Source organism: Elgaria multicarinata, chromosome 3 (genome assembly GCF_023053635.1).
Source record: "Elgaria multicarinata webbii isolate HBS135686 ecotype San Diego chromosome 3, rElgMul1.1.pri, whole genome shotgun sequence".
NCBI lineage: Eukaryota > Metazoa > Chordata > Lepidosauria > Squamata > Anguidae > Elgaria > Elgaria multicarinata.
In genome coordinates, this window is record NC_086173.1 from 144,418,220 (window position 1) to 144,439,363 (window position 21,144).

General features: G+C 46.9%; 1 protein-coding gene across 1 annotated transcript in view; it reads right to left on the minus strand.

Moving 5' to 3' along the window:
* The window catches only part of PLXNB1 (plexin B1), a 146,066-nt gene extending 139,461 nt beyond the window's left edge, over positions 1-6,605 (minus strand). Inside the window, exon 1 of the mRNA XM_063122145.1 lies at positions 6,554-6,605. The gene's annotated coding sequence lies outside the window, so the exon portion shown is untranslated. The remainder of the gene's footprint in view (positions 1-6,553) is intronic.
* Positions 6,606-21,144: the final 14,539 nt, after the last annotated feature.

The following is a 21,144-nucleotide window of genomic DNA, read 5'->3' on the forward strand; positions in this document are numbered from 1 at the left end:
TGCAGCTTTAACTGTTGTGATGAAGAGGGAATTTCACCAGGTGCTGCATGCATGCAAATGATACCTGCTGAAATTCCCTTTTCTTATACAACTATTAAAGATACCAGAACCCTGTCCTCCTTTCCATATGGTTACCCTATCCAAGGGCTGCTGGCATGTGTGAATGGCACACCCTGGCATTCAATCAGACATGTGGCTTGCTTTGCTAACTGCTGCAGTGCTGTCAGCAAAGCAAGTGACCAGGTAGAGACAGCTTAATCCTTTCCCCTGACACCTTTATATTTGCTTTTCTATTCAAATAGGGCAGAGGTGTGAATGAAGTCCATGTGGCAGACTCATCACTTCTATTTGGGCCTGCCCTGCTAGGGCTGGTTCAGACTCAGTCCTGATGCAGTCAATGGGGCAAATCCACCTCATATGGATAAGGACACGCAGAGATCAAAAGTGCAGGCAAGCGGTCCAATACGAGCACAATCCAAGAAACAGGGCTTTATTGAGAATCCAAAGGTCAGCAGCCTGAGAGATCAGCCTAAGGAGAAGCAAAGTCTCAAAGGAAGAGGAGCTGAAATAAGATGCTATTCCAGTAGCCCTTCCTGCCTAGGACTGAGATGTGTAAGACGGATCTTTTGGAAAGCCCATTCAGCTGCAGAACATCAGAGGCTTCAGGACAAAGTCCTCCTCATGAGGGCCCTACTCACAAGGAGTCCTTTAGTCATGAGGAGCCTTCCTTTGTAAACGGGTATTCCTTCTCACATGGGTTCCTCTGGCCTGTCTCTTGGGATGCTGACACTCTCAGGGGCTAGGTGGTCACTCTGACCTTTTCGAAGGACGGACCTGCGGCCATCTCCCCCAAGGACCCGGGCTCCTCCTGGTCTTCTGGCATGGGCTGATCCTTTGTTGTTCTTTGGCTCTGGGTACTCTAGCTCCTGCTCTGAAGAGGATTCCTCTAGAAAGGCCACTGCAGGGCTCTCCATGATGGCCTAACTGTCTTGATGTTATTTCTGTACTCCCTGGCCTGGGAGGTCTCCTGCACACTCAAAGCTTGCTGTTTCTATTGCCAGCAGCTGAGGTCTCCACATGCAGATGGGGCTTTGGGCTGCCATACTTTGTCTCCAGCATAGCTATGGATCTTTAATAGGGTGACCATACGGCAAGGAGGACAGGGCTCCTGCATCTTTAACAGCTGCATAGAAAAGGCAATTTCAGCAGCTGCCGTTTGTATGCATGCAGCACCTGGTGAAATTTCCTCTTCATCACAACAGTTAAAGCTGCAAGAGCGCTGCCCAAGTGACCTGATACAAAAGAGGGCAGGGCTCCTGCAGCTTTAACTGTTGTGATGAAGAGGGAATTTCACCAGGTGCTGCATGCATACAAATGACACCTGCTGAAATTGCCTTTTCTGTACAACAGTTAAAGATACAGGAGCCCTGTCCTCCTTTTCATACGGTCACCCTATCTTTAATATTCACACATATTTTTAAAGGATGTTACATAATTTTCTTTTTAGAATAAGAACTGGAGATGTCACCCTTGCAGACACGAACATACACACACATACTTCAATATCTCCAATGTCTCTCCACTATCGTTCATTTTGCTTCAATTATCCCCAAATGCTTAAACAGCAAAGAGCCCTGTGGCGCCTTAAAGTCTAACAAAGTTATAGCAGCATAAACTTTTGCGGGCTTATGCTACAATAACTCATCTGGGCTCTTTCATGTGTATCTCTGCTTTCTGGATGGGTTCTTCATTCACCTTTGAATTTCACCTCTGAAAACAGTTTTTTCTCCACAATGGTCCCCTTGTGCGCGCACACACACCGGGAATAGGCAGGAGGTAGACAGGAATCTACTCATAGATCCCCTGGTAGATCAGCAAGAGGTTCCAATTCCCAATAGAGAAACAACAAAAAGCCTTTCCTGCCTTCTAAATCAGGCTTCTGAAATCAAGAAAGCTTGGGGGGGAAACAGGAATCAGTTTTTGGGCAAGAGGACGTGTGTGTAAACTTCCTTTCTGGAACTGTAGACAAATTCCTGGGCTGAGCATGTGCTCAGAGGCATCTTCTTCTAAAATTCTATTCTCACCTTCTTGAGCTACCCTTTTGCACCTGGGTTAGTGGATCTCAGCATTCTAGTGAAAAACAAAGTAGTTCCCTTAAACCAGCCTTCCCCAATGTGGTGCTCTCCAGATGTGTTGGACTACAACTCCCATTATCCCCAACCATCATAGCCAATGGTCAAGAAATGCCTGCTCACCCTGACATACATGCGTACTTGTATAACGGCATCATTGCTAAGAGATGCCTGAAGGAGAACATGATAACACTCTCCAAATATTTATGTATTATATTTATTTGTATCCTGCCTTTTGCCCAATGCTGGGCCTGGTTGGCTGTCACAAAGAAGAAGGCAAAGGCTTGTTCTCTGCTACCCCAAATGGACTTAAGTTACACAAGGTCAGCGGAGCTATAGGAGAAATGCCTTGATGGAGGCCAGAGCAGTTCAACAATGGAATCAGCAGTGGCTGGACAGCGATCTGTTGAGGACGGAGGCACTAGCTCTGGATTCCCTGCATCAAGGGGGGTGGGTGGGGTGGACTAGATGGCCTTCAAAGACCCTTCCACATATGGGGAAGGGTCTCTCCTCACCCCCCAGACACCCGCGCTAGTGCTTTGGCCTAAGCTGAATTAATTAAACCAGATTTCACCCAACTTGACCCCAGTAAATCGAGGACCTAATAACCAGCAGTGGAATTGCCAGATGTCCTTCATTTAAAGGAATGCTCCCTCCTCTCCCCATCACTCCAGCATAGCATCCCATGGCCTTGGCCCATTATCTGGGGACTTTTGACCTAGCAGTGTTGTCAGCTTGATTGGAAATGCAGTAAGTGGCTTGAGGCACAGATGCCTCAAAGACCTCAACAGATGACAACAATAGGTTTCCATTAAAGAAAGGCAGTGGCTAACAATGTTCCCGTACCAAGCCCAGCTTCTGCCACTAAGAGAGAGCCCTGCCCCCTCTTCCCTCCTCCTAAAATCTTCAGGGCCGATTCCCCTTGCTCTCGAACGCAGGGGGTGACATCTGCTGGCAAACTGTCACACCACAATGTGTTACGTTCGCTCCTCTGCAGTTAAAGGTGATGAAAGTGTCTGTCTGCTCCAGCTGTTAGCGATGCTGCATTTGCACTTGGCACAGCTGCAAGGCAATCCATGCAAAGGCAAACCTGGGGGAATGTTGCCCTTCCTTTAATGGATCAACTTGGTTACTTTACCAAGGAAATTCAATGCTATGTCTTATACATCACAGGTACTGGAAAGAGAGTAAAACTCTGGTGTTCGATGAAGTAAATAAGCGATTTTAATAGTTTTCTTTCAAAAAGAATCCAATGATTAAAATAATAGTAAAAATCGTGTATTGGAAAGAAAACTATTAAAACCATTTATTTACTTCATCGAACACCAGAGTTTTACTCTCTTTCCAGTACCAGTGTTTTGGTGTTTTTCCCCCTCTTTCTACTCCTTTATACATCACAGGACCATAACTAGTCATTTCTATGATCAGAGTACAGGGTTCCCAAGCTCAAGAGGAGGAGTTAAGCCTGGACTGGGCCTTTTGGAAAGCAATTAGTAAAATCGGTGGGAGCTGCATATTATTATTATTATTATTATTATTATTATTATTATTATTATTTTATTGCATTTGTATACAGCCCCATAGCCGAAGCTTTCTGGGTGGTTCACATATGTTGAATTCTTTGTTCCCCTTAATGAAGCTGATTGGGGGGAGATTCAGGACAGATAAAAGGAAGTACTTCTTCACACAGCGCATAGTTAAACTATGGAACTCACTACCACAAGATGTAGTGATGGCCACCAATTTGGATGGCTTTAAAAGGGGGTTGGATAAATTCTTGGAGGAGAAGGCTATCAATGGCTACTAGCTCTGATGGTTGTGTGCTACCTCCAGTATCCGAGGCAGTAAGCCTATATACACCAGTTGCTTGGGAACATGGGCGGGTGGGTGCTGTTGCACCATGTCCTGCTTGTGGGTCCGTGGTTGACAGCTGCTGCGAACAGAGTGCTGGACTAGATGGACACTTGGTCTGATCCAGCGGGGCTCTTCTTATGTTCTTATGGTTGGATTGTGCCCTATGTGGGGGGCAAACTACCAGTGGCTCAGCTATGCATACATCTTTTTTAAAACTATAGATAGCATCTACTGGGAGCAGGCTGATCAGGATTGGAACCCCAGCCAGCACACAGGGAGAGGTAGTTTAAACTTTCCCTTCCATGCCACAATCCCAGTGGAAATCACCCCTCCGGAAGCTGCTGTTTGACACCAACGTGCGCATATGAAGGTGCTTCCAGATGGAGGCTTTTATCGTGTAATTGCCCTGCCTCATTCACAGAATTTCCCACTGCTTCTATCATCTTTTTTTCTTCCCACAAAAAAATAATTTAAAAAACCTGTTAAGGAGGTAAAGATGGAATAGCTGCACATTGTCTTTTGCTTGGTAGCTTTAGAAGCACACTCTGTTAAAGTGTGCCAATAATATCTGTCTTGAATGAACAGCTAATAGACTGTGTGAACACGTGTACACACATATGCACAAGCTTAATTCTGGATTAATTATTATGGAATAATTGTTACTTTGTTTTCATCATGCATTGAAGCGGAAGGGGAGGCATGAGAATCCACATATTTGCCTTCTTGATTGTGATGAGCACAAAGGGATGATTAAGTGAACAACTATGCTACACTAAGTGATTTTAAGTATTTTCCCCAGGTGGTTTTGTGTGTGTGTGTGTGTGTGTGTGTGTATTTTAACCAGAATCCTCCCAATTATTAAGTACTGTAGGCAATCTAGTACCCTCCAAATGTTTTAGGCTACAACGCCCACAAGCCTTGACCACTGGTCTTGCTGTCTGGGGCTGACTGAAGTTATAGTCCAAAACATCTGGAAGGCACCTAGTTTCTTTTCCCTGGTTGGATCTGAATGTGTGCTTAGCCCAAAACTGGAGGTAGAATCCAAAAGTAAAGCATCCTAGGATGGTATGGGCAGGCATGAATAACCGCCCAGAGAGCTCCGGCTATTGGGCGGTATAGAAATGTAATAAATAAATAAATACTTTCCTTTCAGGATCTTCTTTACTTGAATTGAGCATTTCTTTCCTGGGCACCCCCCCACCCCCAGCGCTTACCACTCACAAGGCAAGAGTGTGCGTAATGTACACAGAGGGACGCTCCCTGTTGAAACAACACAGCCGGCGCATGGCCGATTGCTGGAACCCTTTGCGCGGCTATCGTCAAGATCCCCTTCACCATGACCTTCCCACATTCAGTCTTTCGCCCTGGCGAAAAGTCCACCAGCCACCACCACCCAACTCCCCTCACCATATAGACAGGTTCAAAGGACGCGCATGAAACACTCCCACCACCCTGCACCGCTCTGTTCTGCCTTCCTCTGGGTAAGCAGGTCTCATGTTTCTTCTAAGCACCACCAGCTCCCTGCGGGACAAGCCAGCACCTCCATCTGAACAAAGGAGGCAGAGGGGCGTGGGACCAAGCCCAGCCCTCTACCACTCCAAGGGGAAGGGTCTCTACTGCTGCTGCTGCTGGATGGTTCTCCCCCCCTTCCTCCTCCTCCTCCCCAGACAAATGGGACAGAGAGATGGGGCCACTTTTGAGGGGGATGGTAGAAAAGCAGAAGGTTCCACCCTCCATGGGCGCCCCTGGTTTCTTTGGAAAGGTGGAGAGGGCCAGCCCGTCTTCCCTTGGCAAGGTTTAAAAGTGGCAGCAATGTGCCTTTTCCCTCCAACGACACACGCACATACTGCCCCCCCCCCCGGATGGCAGGCAGTGTGGTGGCGGTGTGAGGGCCGTAAGCAAATGGGGGTGGGGTGGGAGGCCAGTGGACAGGCTGTTTCAAGAGCAGACAAGAAGAAAAGGGTCCATTCTAAGGACTGTGGAGAAACCTCCTTCTACACACACCTCTCTGGGACTCAGCGGCCGGCCAGCCAACACACACACACAAACACACACACACGCCTCCTGGGTGTCTTGCCAGGGAAGCGACGCTGCCCAGCCCGCCAGCCCGAACCCACAGTGGGTTTCTTCTGGCGACGGCCTGGCCGTAGAAGTTCTGAGCAGCCGAGGCAAAAGCGGCGCAAACCCGATGCTCTGATGGAAGAAAAGTTCCATTCAGAGAGCGCTGCGTCTCCGCCGCCTCGGTCGCAGAAAGAATAGGACGGAGGGAGGGAAACGGAGAATGAATGAGAGGGGCTGAAAGAAAAACTTGGGAGGATGAGGGCTGGAAGAGGAGATGGGGCGGGCGGGGGGGGGGAGAGAAGCTGCCTTGATCCGTCTCTCTCCTTCCCTCTTCTCAACGCGAAAAGCCTCCGATCGCCTCACTTCTAAAGATCCCACTTTATTTCTCTCCTCCATCTCCGCAAGCCGGGGCAAAAGCCACCAAGGCGTGGAGAAAGCGCATGAAACAAAAGAGAGGCAAAAGCAAACGCAGCCCAGGGAGGGAGGGAAGCACGCAGCAAACTCACCCAAAATGCCATCTCCGGACAAATTGCACAGGGGAGGAGGAGGAGGAGGAGGGGCGATCAAGACCCCTTCGGTTGCAGGACAATACTAGGACTGCTGCTGGGAGAAGCGCTGGATCTGCCGCCCCGCCGCCCCGTGCGCGCACACAGCCCTCCGCACCAGCCGCCGCCGTCACCTTCGCGGCGGGGGAATTCCAACTCGCCGAATCTGCCTGTGTAAACAAGCCCACGATGAGCCCGCCGCCCTCGAGGCGCTCCGGCAGGCAAGCGGGCTCGCGTGGCACAGGCAGGGGCGGCTCTGCTCCAAACGCGCCTTGCCTGCGCCCGGGTCGATCCGTGAGGGCACCGAGCCCGCGGCACCCGCTCCGCCTCGCCAAAACAGAGGAAAGGGGGACGCCGGAGAGGAGGACGGCGACGCCGCTGCCGCTGCGTGTGCGCGAAAGTAGTTGTGCGGCCGGCCCGCGGCTCAAGCAAACAAGGCAAGGCAAGGGAGCCCCTGCTGAGAGTGAGCGGCTACTGCAGAGAGCGGGGGGGGGGGGCGGAGGGGGCAGCAGGCAGTGGAGGCAGGCGGCTCCGAGGTCAGTGGGGCTGAGAATCCGCTCTGGGTTTCAATCCGAACCAGCCAGAACTTTAAACGAGCCATCCAAGGAGAGGAGCCCATTTTGGGGATTGGCTTCGGCACCTTAGATAGCTTCTTTACCGTTCTGGCTGGTTCGGATTGACATCCAGAGGCGGATGTGCAGCCCCACTGACCTTGGAGCCACCAGCCACCACTGGCCGGAGGAATCCAACCGACAAAAGCCAAGCCCCAGAGCAGTTCCTTCTCACACACTGCCCCCACCCCACACACACCCTGCAAAGGCACATAGCGATAAACCTAACCTGGAGATCCCTTCGGGTTCAGAGCGACGGCAAGCGAGGAGGCTCTTAGGCGCGCCTCTGCCTGCAACTTTGATCCCGGGCCTGTGTAGAATCAGACTCCATTCATTCATTCATCTGGTTCGCCAGCCAAGCCTGGCTTATGGTTGTGTTCAGAGGTGCATGAAGAGGGGCCCTGCTGCCTGCCGCCCAAGAAAATGCCACGTTCTCGACCAATGGTTAGAACAGAGGCGGCTCTACATTTGGGGCAAATGAAATGGGGCAGTGACACACACACACACCGCCTGTCCCCTACCCACGTGTGCCAGAGAGGTTCCCCCAACAACCAGGTACATTTGCCCCACTGCTTCCAAGTGCTACACGTGGTCTTCTGTACCCCTTCCACAAACTCAGTAGAATATTGCGCATCTGCCCTGTCCTCTGCCCCAACAGGCACCAGCCGGCACTGGGTTAGAGTTGTGTCTCCCAGCTGACCAGTGGTGCTATCAGGGTGGGACTTTGGGGCAGAGGTCCTAGGGAGAATAGGCAGGAAGGCTCCCAAATGTGGCAGGCTTGGCTTGCTGCATTTTGAACTAAGTGAAATAATACTGACTGACATCTAAAGAGCCTTTCCCTCCCCCTCCCCCTCCCCCCCTCATAAGACCATTAAGTCCAGAGAGCTTCAGCTATTGGGCGGTATAAAAATGTAATAAATAAATAAATAAAAATCTCTCATCTAACAGGCCATGGATTCAAATTATGCTGTTGTGCGTTATGCTCGCCTCAGCATTTGGTTGCTTGGGATGGCACTGTGGGATTCAGCGCTCTGCAATGGCCTGTCCGCGGTGAGGAAAATTGCATCTTTGACAAAATTACTGGTATATATGAATATATAGAATTATATTCATATCAGCCCCCATAGAGCTGCGATGGGCACTGACACTGCAATCTCTCCGTTGCCAGGTGAAAACGTACTTTGTTTGCCTGGCCATTTTAAGCTGGGCTAGTCTGTCTTGTTTTATTGTTATTTTATTGTTTTAATTGTATTTTGTAACTATATGAGTATGTATGACCAGACTCATTGTAGACTGCCTTGGTAGCAGTAAGGATGAAGGGTGGTTTAAAAATACTTTTAATAATTTAATTTCATAACAATAAATGTAGAAGAGAGGGAGCTCATAAGGCCTACCCAGTTGAATTTTAAGATGCCTTTTAATAATGTAGCAGTTTTATATGTTTTAATCAATTATATGTATTTTATGGAGTTTGCATTTGTGTTGTACCCCGCCTCCATCCAGAGGGAGAGGCGGGTAACAAATAAATTATTATTATTATTTGAATGAGGCTGAGGTTAATCATGCGTAACTTAAATACCATTCATTTCAATGGGTCTACTCTAAATAGAACTTACATTGGATTTTCACCCCATGTGCCCAGGCCATGCTGAAAAGGTTTGACAGCTAGCTGAACTGGCACATTTGCCTCAACAAATGTTCAAACATGCAACCCTCCACACCTGCAACCTGAATGCTGCTGTGCTAACCAACTAGCTCACTTTCTTACACAATGTTGTCTTAGCTCTACACCTTTGTTCCCAATGGAAATGTAATAGCTCAAAAACCCCACTTGACTTATAATTAGCTAAGTACTTATTCATAAAAGTAGGCACATTTCTCTTGTTAATCCGTTTGGATTCCAGCATACCAGATATGGGAGAAAGGAACTTCCTCTGTTCTCTAACAAAAACAAAACAAAAAACTTCCCTTTTCCCCCTTTTATGTTTGAGTGTATATCTTGTTTTCCCTAAATAAACCTTTTCCCCCTTTATTGAATTCTGCTCTGGATTATTAAGAAATTCTGCCCTAAATCCACATATGCAAGAATCTGCATATACTACAGAATGGTAGTCTTTTTGAGGTCAGTCTGGGAAGCTTCCCTGTGTTATGTAGGAAAGGGTTAGGCCTTGGTCGTTGGCGTTCTTATATTTGTGTTAACCATGTATTTTTACCTATCTGAATATATATGTGGTAAAATGCCCATGGCATCTCTTCTTAGTGACATGCTGGTGTGAAAGCTGACTATTCCTGGGTGTTAAAAAGGTGTGAAAAGTGTACTCAGTTTGGTTCAGTCCATGCCAATACTGAACTTAAAATTCAGAATATTTGGGAATGAAATTTAAACGTGACACCAACACGATGGAAGGGGGCAGTAAGCCAAGGTGTTCCTCTGGCTAAGTCTCCAAGAGACGACAAAGGACACGCCGTGTGTTTCTCTTCTCTCTGCTCCTGTGACTTCTAGAGGTATTGCTCTCTGCAACAGAAGCCCTGGGTTCTAGTCTTAGTTCCCCTCCCTTTCCCTTCCAAAGTTATTGCTGCTAGCAAAATATGCTTCTTCATGTATGAACTACATTGATATCTAGAAGCATAGAGTTGGAAGGGGCCTTTAAGGCCACCGAGTCCAACTCTCTGCTCAGTGCAAGAATCCACCTTAAAGCACACCTGACAGATGGTTGTCCAGCTGCCTCTTGAAGGCCTCTAGTGTGGGAGAGCCCACAACCTCCCTAGGTAACTGATTCCATTGTCGTACTGCTCTAACAGTCAGGAAGTTTTTCCTGATTTCCAGCTGGAATCTGGCTTCCTGTAACTTGAGCCCGTTATTCTGTGACCTGCACTCTGGGAGGATCGAGAAGAGATCCTGGCCCTCCTCTGTGGGACAACCTTTTAAGTATTTGAAGAGTGCTATCATGTCTCCCCTCAACCTTCTCTTCTCCAGACATCTCTTGCATTCCATTGCACGGCTTTTCCCCACTGAGCTACCAGCTGGGTCACAATGCTGTTTCCTTGCACTTACATCAGTGGGGGAAAGAACCTGCAGCCCTCCAAATACTGTTGTAATACAACTCCCATCAGCACTCACCATTGACCATGCTGGCTGGGACTTATGTGAACTGGAGTCCAACAACAGCTGGAGGGCCACAGATTTAGGGTGGATTCCTGTATTGAGCAGGGGGTTGGACTCGATGGCCTTATAGGCCCCTTCCAACTCTACTATTCTATGATTCCTCACCCCTGCTTTTACCCCGGGCACTCTGGCTTGCCCTGTCCACACCACTCCCACATCACCCTCCTTGCAAAATAGCTTTTCACCTAGCTCAGCATATTTTAAACATGGTCTGGGGGATTCCTCCTTACTCCAGCCAAAGTCAAATTCTTGTGCTGGGGGCCAGGACAATTGCCTATGAGGTTTATATGGATGCTCCCATGGGAGGCATTGACAGATGAAGCACAGTGGGCTGTTCCTGGCAGACCATTTGGACATTTTATATGGGAAGGGTCCTGGGACATCATACCGGCATCGTGATGATTGGTGTTTTCCATGCATGGTTAAGGTGAGATGGCTGTCAGTGCACAATGTCATGATGGGTGAGGGATGGTGGAGTTGCCAGGGATACTGTGGCAGTAGCTGTCAGTGTTGTCATGCTTCAGTGTCTTCTGCTAGACTTGGACTTCTTTTACTTTTGTTACAGGATCATATCAGTGGGGGCCCAAGAACTTTTCCTGCCTGAGGCGAAGGATAAGATGGCGCCCACTCCCATTCCATGTACAAAAGTCAACTGGGCTGACAGATGGATCTGTCTTCAAACTGGTAATGGGACAGTATCCCCCACAGCCCCTGAAGGCTGCAGGCTAACTTAGGGGGTGCAGAGCAGGGTGCCTGGCCCACAGCTCTCTCCTCCAACACCTTGCTGCCGCCTCCCAGTCTCTGCTGCCTGAGGCAACTGCTTCATTTTGGATAATGATAGGGCCGGCCCTGCATATTATTCATGTGTACTGCTGACATCGCAGCCACTCAGCATAGCAGGAGCATAGAATTATCCTCCCCACTTCCATTAGGAATAGGCAGGGCTTACATCAGAGGCAGACACTGCTGGGCACTTGGTGAGGGCTTACGCCCCAGTAGGGGCCCACTGACAAAAGCCCCCTGGATTTGCTCCTCCTCTTCATCATTGCAACCTGTTTCTTCACCTGCCTCTTGCTCTATCCCAGACTATGGGGGTGGTGAGGAGGAGCAGTAGGGGATCCGGCCTACTTGCTCACTGGCTCTCTGCCTGTCAAGCAAGCAAGTGGTAGTGAGTGAGAGCCAGTGTGGTGTAGTGGCTAAGATGTCGGACTGGGAGTCGGGAGATCCGGGTTCTAGGCCCCACTCGGCCATGGAAACCCACTGGGTGACTTTGGGCCAGTCACAGATTCTCAGCCCAACCTACCTCACAGGGTTGTCGTTGTGCGGATAACATGGAGAGGAGGAGGATTATGTACACGGCCTTGGGTTCCTTGGAGGAAAAAAGGCAGGATATAAATGTAATAAATAAATAATAAATAATAATAGCAGCGATGAGAAAGAGGAGGAGCAATAGCAGCTGGTGACAATGGCAGAGAGAAGGTAGACTCACTAAAGGGGGGGGGCACTGCGGATGTCTTGTCCGGGGCCCTCCAAAACATGGAGCCAGTGCTGGGGCTGGGTAAGACATTTGCCTGGTTTGCATTTCAATGCTGGGGAAAGTTGCAGTTCCTGAACCCAAATGTGAACCAGACAACAGTTTGTCTCACCAAAATCCATACATTTCCAAAGTTTGCGATGCAATTGGAAGGGCGGGGATGTGTACAAAAATGAATACATTTTTTTAAAAAAATGTGGACAAAACTGCATAGCATTGGTAAAAATGAGAACCTGAACAGCATCGAGCTTGACAGACACACCCCATCCCTTACGCCCCACACAATGAGCTCCTTTCTCCCATAATGGAGAGCAAGTGTATGGGTGCCCATCTGACACAAAGTAACTGCTGAGGGGCTTGCTAATTCCCAAACATGAGAGAGCGCCTTCTCCCCTATCAACCTGCCCGGTCACTGAGGTCATCCGAGGGCATGCTCCTGGTGGTTCCACATAGACCCATTCTCCAATTGGGAGTCCACCAGGGGAAGAGCCTTCAGTGTGGTGGCCCCCCTCCTATGGAATTCCCTGCCTCTGGAGGTCAGGCAGGTGCCAACTTTGTATTCCTTTCAGCGCCTCCTGAAAACATCGTTGTTCCAGGACGCTTTCCTTTCATGACCAGCCACGGTTCACTTTGCATTTTGCATTTTTTAAAAAATATCTATATATATCTATTTTAATGTGTATTTGTTTTGCTTTAGTTTTATTTTATCTTGTACACCACTCTGAAATTTTGAATGGGGAGTGGTATATAAATATTGTAAATAAATTAATAAAAATAAATAAATATGGCACAGTTTCAGAGAACAGGAGTGAGCCAGCCATATGATCCACACTCCTGCCACAGTGCTGGCAGTGTCAACAGAAGAGCCTCTTACAAAAGCAGACTTCATAATCCAGACCATAGCTGCTCTCAGTTCTTGGGGCTTTTAAAGCCACACTTTAACCTTCATTACTTTATGTATTCCCCCCCCCCCCATTTAGTGCAAGGGAAGTCCATGTCAGAAGACTAAGGAAGAGCATCAGGAAAGGGCTGCCGTTCAAAGCTGTAGGAACCCTGGATACCTATAAACCTGCTGGTGTTGCCAACTGACTTTGCAGTTAACCAAACATGGCATCTAGCTAGTTTTTAATAAGTACTGGTAAGTGCAGGTGGCAGAGACTTCGTGAGGATTTAATGCAGCTTATATTAGCAAACGTAATCCAACCCAGAACTAGCACTGCCATTAGGCAGAGGTAACATATTCTCGGGATATAAAGTGGACAGAACTGTGTGATCCCCAAAACTTTGGCCCCAAAACTAGACTACTGCTCTCAGGTGCAGTAGAGGATGCTGTCCCTGAGTTTGCTGGTTTTCCTCTTCCCTCCTCATCCCCTTTTCCTTTTGTGTTATGTCTTTTAGATTACAAGACTGCAGACAGGGACTGTTTTGATCTTATATAAGCCACTCTGAGAGCCTTTTCGGCATGGTATTTCCCATATATCATTTCTGATTCTACCACTGGAAAGTATTGCTCCCTGTTCAGTGAAAAACACAGATGCCATATCTGTCTGTTTGTTTTGTAGATCTGCATGTGTGCATATTTATTTATTTATTTATTTATTTATTTATTTATTTTTATACTGCCCAATAGCCGAAGCTCTCTGCTATTTCCTTTGCATTTGTTAAAAATAAGTGTTCCAGAGGTGGGAAGAGGAGTAGCTCAACAGCAAATAGTTTCCCATTTAAATTGCTGACTTGCTTGCTATTGCATAGGGTGTGGTGTGGGCTATTGCAAGTCCTCATTCCCTATTGCAAACACCACCCGGCATATTATTATACAGGGTACCATGATATACCATGATCTTTGTTCCTTATTCAAAACACTGGCTTGGCTGGCTTGCTACTGTGCAGACTGTACAATATTTTGTGCAAGAAGTGATTGTTTATTTCAAGTTTTGTTTTAACCAGTTCCACTGTCGCTTTGCGAAAACCTGCTGCCATATTCCATTCAGGCTGAGAAATCGTGAATATTTGTCGTGCCCCCTAATAAGCTCTTGACGTAGTCAGGTTACTTTTTCATAGCTGCAAGAAGATGGGGTTTATTTTGCTCCCAGAAACTGAGAAACCACGGATATCCGTCACGTCCCTAATTTATCCACCGTAACTGGAAGCACCCACCTAAGGAAAGGGAAAGTTCTGCAGTGAGGGCTGCCCATCAGCTCTCTTGCCTGAGAAATAGCCAGCCCAGTTTTATGCACGACTGCCCCAGTCAACTGCATGATTGCCTCTTTCGAACCGTGTTGGCAGCAATCTATTCTCTCAATGGGGGTGGGGGTGGTTTGGAAGCAGGAGGGAGCTGCCTTGCGATTGGGCAGGAAAGATCCTCCGCAGAAAAGGGGGAGGGGGGAAAAGCTTTGCTTATAAGAATTCTGAAAGTTTCTCTCTGCAGCACAGCACGTGTGCCCTTTGCACACGCCCCTGGGTTGCAGGCTGACCTTTCTCCAGGTGTTTCCAAGCATTCCTGCTCTGTAACAAAGCATCCATAAGAGCCAAACACACTTTAGAAATGGGGGTTAGGCAGATATTGATTTTTTAAGAGAGAGACACGCATACACAAAGGTGACCTTTTACAGGCCCTTCAAGGAAGCAGCTTTTATTTCACAAAAAGGCAATTATCCCGACTGGTAGTCATGCAAGTCTTGGGAGATCTGAGCTTCGTTTATTGCCTGCCCCGGCATCTATTTGCCAAGAGGGAAGGCTTTCAGGAGCATGCAACAAAGATGGCTGACCTGGAAAGGTAACAGCAATGCCAGGGTGCGCATCACTGTCTTCCCCGGGTGACTGAGGGTGTAATGGCACCATTTCTGCTTTGCCAAGAAGGGCAGCTGCAGGACTGGGGAAAAGGATCCAGTGGCAGTGAAGGAAGTTGTCAATCCATCCGTGTCAATCAGCCGGCCACGAAGGCCAAAGCACAGTCAACTCTGTTGGAATTCAAAGAAGCAACACGTCCTCTGGACCCTGAAGAAAGCCAAAGTAACTCTGCCTGTTTCTGTATGCTTTCCTAAATAAGGATGAAGGAATCCAGTCTCATTTGTGGATTTTTTTAAAAAAAATCTATACTGCTTTTCTTTCCAAAGCTAGGGAGTCCATGTGACCTACTTTGCAGAGGACAGTCCTCTGTTTGAAGGCACCCTTGATCTGAAAGGCTGTTCACTAGTCTCAGGTCTGCTTTAAAAATACAGACCCGTATGCAGGGAGCACATAGGCAGCTCATTGATTGCCCACGAACACACCCCACGTGCTCACAATCTTCCCTACCATGGGAAGTAAGAGTATTTCCACTTAAATCACAGGATTTGATTTCTGAATTTGAATATATATGACCACATGTCCATTTTATGCCAACTGGTGCCCTCTTTTTCACTGGCTGCTGTAGACAAAACCCGAACTGGCTAACAAAACGTAGAGTTGGAAAACAATTTTAAAATACAAGAGAACAACCATGACAATAACTGGGAGAATAAACCCAATCCCCAAGGAGTGGAAAACAAACAGAACCTGGCCAACAGTGGCAGAAGCAATCACCAAAAATCAAAAACAGCAACTACCTGCCAACAAGGCGGCCCCTACCCCAAAGGGCTCATTGAAATACCATAATGAAATAACACTCCAGTGCTCTTTGGATTTAGCCCAAAGTTATCCGTGGAACACAGAATTCATAATCAGAGGTTTCCCCACTAGCCCACAGCACTGAAGTCAGCTGCCTAAAGCTTGCATGACCACCCTGTGACATCAGAGTAGCTAAGCCAAAGGCAGACAGGACACATTCCTGCATCAGCTAACATGTATTTACTGTATTTTGTATTTGTGTTTTTAGACTGTTGGTTGGTTGTTTTGTTATGGTTTTAATTTTTGTGAACCGCCCAGAGAGCTTCGGCTATTAGGCGGTATAAAAATGTAATAAATAAATAAATAAATCAGACCTGGGCCAGGGGGCAAATGACCCAGCAGCCATGAATAACCGAGGCCCATTGTGACATCAGATCAGCTGAGCCAATGGCATCAAGAGCAGTATGCAAGAAGAATGATTACACCAGGAAAAAAAGCAGGGTCATCAGGAAGGCAGTTCAGTGATGTGCATGTCCCATTGCACTGAGTCACTCCCAGAATCATAGAAAATAGAGTTGGAAGGAGCCTATAAGGCCATCTGGTCCAGCAGCCAGCAGCTATTTTCAACCTAGGTTGATACAGGATGATAAGTTAGGGTGACCATATGGAAAGGAGGACAGGGCTCCTGTATCTTTAACAGTTGTATAGAAAAGGGAATTTCAGCAAGTGCCATTCGTATATATGGAGAACCTGGTGAAATTCCCTCTTCATCACAAATGTTAAAGCTGCAGGAGCTATACTTGGGTGACCAGATTTAAAAGAGGGCAGGGCACCTGCAGCTTTAACTGTTGTGATGAAGAGGGAATTTCACCAGGTTCCCCATATATACAAATGATACCTGCTGAAATTTCCTTTTCAATGCAACTGTTAAAGATACAGGAGCCCTGTCCTCCTTTCCATAGGGTCACCCTAGAAAAGTGTTCTTAACCATTACCACTATCAAATGTGCTTGCAAAATGGGATGATCCTGGAAATCTGCTTGCAGTTTCAAACCATCCATTTACTTGTTGATTGCTGCTATCATGCTAGGTCAGCCTTCCTCAACCTGGGGCGCTCCAGATGTGTTGGACTGCATCTCCCAGAATGCCCCAGCCAGCGGCTGGGGCATTCTGGGAGTTGTAGTCCAACACATCTGGAGCGCTCCAGGTTGAGGAAGGCTGTAATAGGTGTACATCAGTGTAATCAGCTTTCTTTCTTTCTTTGCAATAAACACACACATCACCACCACCTTCTCTTATACACACAACACCTACGAAAAGAGTGCCTCCTTTGAAGGTTAATCAAGGAGACGTGTCAGTGCAGAGCTGTCCATTTCCCAAAGGAAGAAGTGAAAGGAGGAAAAAAAATGGGAAACTCCCAAAGAAATGAGACAATATGTCAAATTCTGACAGATTCACAACTTCAATACTAGGCTCCAGTTCATAACAATTAATGAACTCTCTGTGCCCATCCAAGGTCACACCGCATATAATTTTTAAAAACCAACAGATTTAGATATAGTACATAGAACTAAAAAGGCTTTACAAAGAACTTTCAGTGCAATCCTATGTCTACTCAGAAGTAAGTCCTATTGAGTTCAATAGGACTTACTCCCAGGTAAGCAGGTATAGGATTGCAGCTTCAAGAAATGCAAAACCGTAGCTGTTCCTTGTCTGTTCAACATGCTTGGTTAACAGCCAAAACGATGGCGCCTTTCTTTCCCCCCCTGCTTCCATATCACAACAGAGCAGTAATTCCTAAAGGGAGAGAATGACTACTGTGCTAACAGAAATATGTGAATTAAATAATGTAAGGCCCTTGTGTTGTGAATCCAATGCACAGGGGCTGCTCACTGTAACTCTGTATGGTCAACTGCTCTGGCCTCCTCTCTTGTCAGCCTCCACAGATCTGAGCTGGTAATTCTTCTACATGTTAGCTGCACTAAGTGTGATTTGATCATGTTGGGAATATTGCAACCTAGGGTGACCATATGGAAAGGGGGGACAGGGCTCCTTTATCTTTAACAGCTGTATAGAAAAGGGAATTTCAGCAGGTATCATTTGTATGCATGCAGCACCTGGTGAACTTTCCTCTTCATCACAACAGTTAAAGCTGCAGGAGCCCTGCCCTCTTGACCAGATACAAAAGACTAGATACCCTTGGTCTGATCCAGCATGACACTTCTTATGTCCTGATGATGATGATGATGATGTTGATGATGATGATGATGACGACGGTGATTTCAGAATCCAATAAAAACTTCTCCTGTTGACCTACAAAGCTTTTCACTGTCTAGCTCCTTCCTATCTCTCCTCTCTCATCTCACACTATTGCCCCGCTCATGCTCTTCGCTCCTCTAATGCCATGTTTCTCGCCTGCCCAAGGGTCTCTACTTCCCTTGCTCGGCTTCGTCCATTTTCTTCGGCTGCCCCTTACGCCTGGAACGCTCTTCCAGAACATTTGAGAACTACAAGTTCAACCGCAGCTTTTAAAGCTCAGCTTTTTCCTAAAGCTTTTAAAACTTGATTTTGCTCTGACTTTTATACTCCCTGTTTGGTGCATTCTCTTCCCCTCCTTATTGTTTTATTATGATTTTATTAGAATGTAAGCCTATGCGGCAGGGTCTTGCTATTTATTGTTTTACTCTGTACAGCACCATGTACATTGATGGTGCTATATAAATAAATAATAATAATATTTATTTATTTATTTATTTATTACCTTTCTATACCGCCCAATAGCCGGAGCTCTCTGGGCGGTTCACAAAAATTAAATGATGGTGATGATGATGAATGTCTTACAGACCAAAGAGAGGGGGGCACAGAGAGGTCAAGTACCCATTAGGGTTCACTGGTGGACTACGAGGAAAGATTCCATTAAAAAAACCCACCATGATTATTATGGTTATAATTGGAGAACAAAATATACAGAGATGACAGGCTCTGACATAATGCATGGTGAAATATCAATTTAGCTCATGGAAATCAGAATCCAATTTAAAAAAAAGATTATGATGGAGGAAACAGCCTGGGGAAGGACCATAGATTCCCTTTTATTTCCAGTTACATGGGGGTGGGGGCAATGGGAAGTCAAGAGCCCAATCTGTGGCACCCACACATTATTCTAGTAACTTTAATCCTATTAGTTCATTGCTATGTTAATCACATAATTAACCTAATTCTTTTCACATGTTTGAAGAAATGGAAATGAAGACCTGGAATCATGTTTGAAGACCTGGAATCACACACAGTCACAATAGATTACATGCTTTTTAGTTGCATTCTGACTCTGAGCTAACGACATGTGAAGCACAATCCTATGCAAGTTTTTTCAGAAGTACGACCCGCTGTGTCCAATGGGACTTACTCTCAGGCATCGCCCTGCCTCGTTCCCAGAACTTTATGGGGGTTCCAGACATTGCCGTCTTCCACTCGTAAGTCCCGTGTTTCCCTCCCGCTTCTTCCGTCTTTTTTCTTACCACGGAAAACCTGTTAAAGGAGCAATAGCTGCATTCTCCATCTGGAAGTACTCCCAGCGGTGTAGTGGAGCCAGGAGTCACAGTTGAGTCAATCATTCAATTGCAGTTGAAATGCCCTGGCATTTTAATTATTAGCCCTTTTAAAAGTGCATTCGAAGTAATGCTACTTGAGCAAAAGAAGAAAACCAAACCCTGTTGATGAGGTGGTAAACCTGTGTTTGAGCTATACTGTTTTGAGATCACAAGTGGATGCTCACAGACTGAATGCTCCTTCATGCCATCCAACTCCCCGCATAGAGAAATGTTGCCTTTCAGGAAGAAGGCTAGGTTAGAACCCTTGTAATCTCCTAGTGCAGGGGTGGAGAACCTTTTTTTCTGGCCACATTCCCTTGGGGATAAACTATCAGGGGACACCCTTTTGGTTTCCCTTTCTGCCCCTCTCCCCCCCACTTCTCTATCTCTTTCCCCCTGTCCACAACACTTTGGAGGAGGGACAGATCACTCTTGCCAGCAGTCTAAACTGATCACTTTCAGGAGCATTCCCTCCTTTCATTGCTCCATCCATTTAGCTTTCCCCCACCTCCATGTTTTCCCCTCCCACCTTCCTTCTCTCTCTAGGCTCCCCAAATCCACATCAACTTAGTCCAAGGGCCTCTTGCAGCCTATGAGCCTCAGGTTCCCCACCCTGTCCTAGTACATCCTAATGTCTTTAAACCTTTCTGTATCTCTTAATTTCCCTGACCCCAACATCCTTTGCAGGTTAAATATATCAGTGCCTGGCTCCTTACATCTCTGACAATGATCATTTAACTTCTGGCGCATCGTCCCACATTTAGGGAAGTGTCATATTCTATTCACAAATTATATTGCAGCATTTTTCTCTTACGGTAGAAATACTGTGCTTTATTCCAAATCTAGAAATATATTTCCACCAGTGACACACAACTGCTGTTCCCATTTGTTCGTGGAACCCGAAGTGCAATTCACGTCTGGTTTGGGAAAGGCAGCCACCAACATAGAATGCCTTCGCCAACACCTGAATTTAAGCATCTCTCAGAAGCATTTGGCAGCTGGGGCTAAGCGTCTAGCTAAGGAGATCCCTTTGGATTGGGGGAAAATGATGGTAAATGTTTATTTCTGTTATTTCCGACCCAAATCTGGTCTGGGGGCACGCAGGGGGAATGTAGGACAGCCACACTGGGATGCAACAGTGTGATAGCAATGTTATCTGGATTCGTGGTAGAATCAGAGTTAAAGAATGATGGAGAAAACAGCTATTATGGAAGCAAATTTTATTAAGTGTGAAGGAAGCTGACATGTTTCAGGTGCTAGAGAAAAAGAGCAGGCATGCAGAAGGAGGTTCAGGTCAGAGTTTCTCTCCTCTTTCCTTCCTGGTACGAGGCTTCTGAACAAAATATGTGAATTTTGGGGCTGTGAGATAAAGACGGCCTTACAGGAAGTCCTGGGTTCAGTCCCCAGTTTCTCCAGTCCAAAAGCTCCTCTGGTAGCAGGGACAGGAAGGACTCTCCCTGAGGCCTTGGACAAATGATAGACCAATGGCCTCTCTCAGTACTAAACGAAATCAGCCAATGGTCTCACTAAGTTACTGGACATTAATAGACCAATGGGCTAATTCAGTGCTGGATGCAGTAGCCTGACTAATTCAGTACTGGACGAAATGGTTTCACTCAGTAGTGAACGAAACAAACCAATGGGCTAACTCAGTGCTGGAAGGAATAGACGAATGATCTCACTCAGTATTGGATGAAATAGACCAATGGACTAACTCAGTGCTGGACAAAATGGACCAATGCGCTAACACAGTAGGGAGGTTTCAGATGACCCCCTCTACATGTTCCAAGGAACATGTGGGAGGATAAGAAGCATCATGGTCTAGTCATCCTCACTGCTGCACCTAGCTCATTCCTATTGCCTAAACATTCAGCACACACGAACAGGGGCTCAACGCGTGTACTGACGTATGTATGTAGTCATTCTCCATGTGAGGGGTAGGATCTAGGCCCCATCAGAATCCCCCCTCGTGTAAGGATCTCTACATGCGTGAACTGGCACACACCTAGAGCCCCTTCTCATGCATGCTGGATGGTGGAGGTGCGGCTGCCGAGTATATCAGAA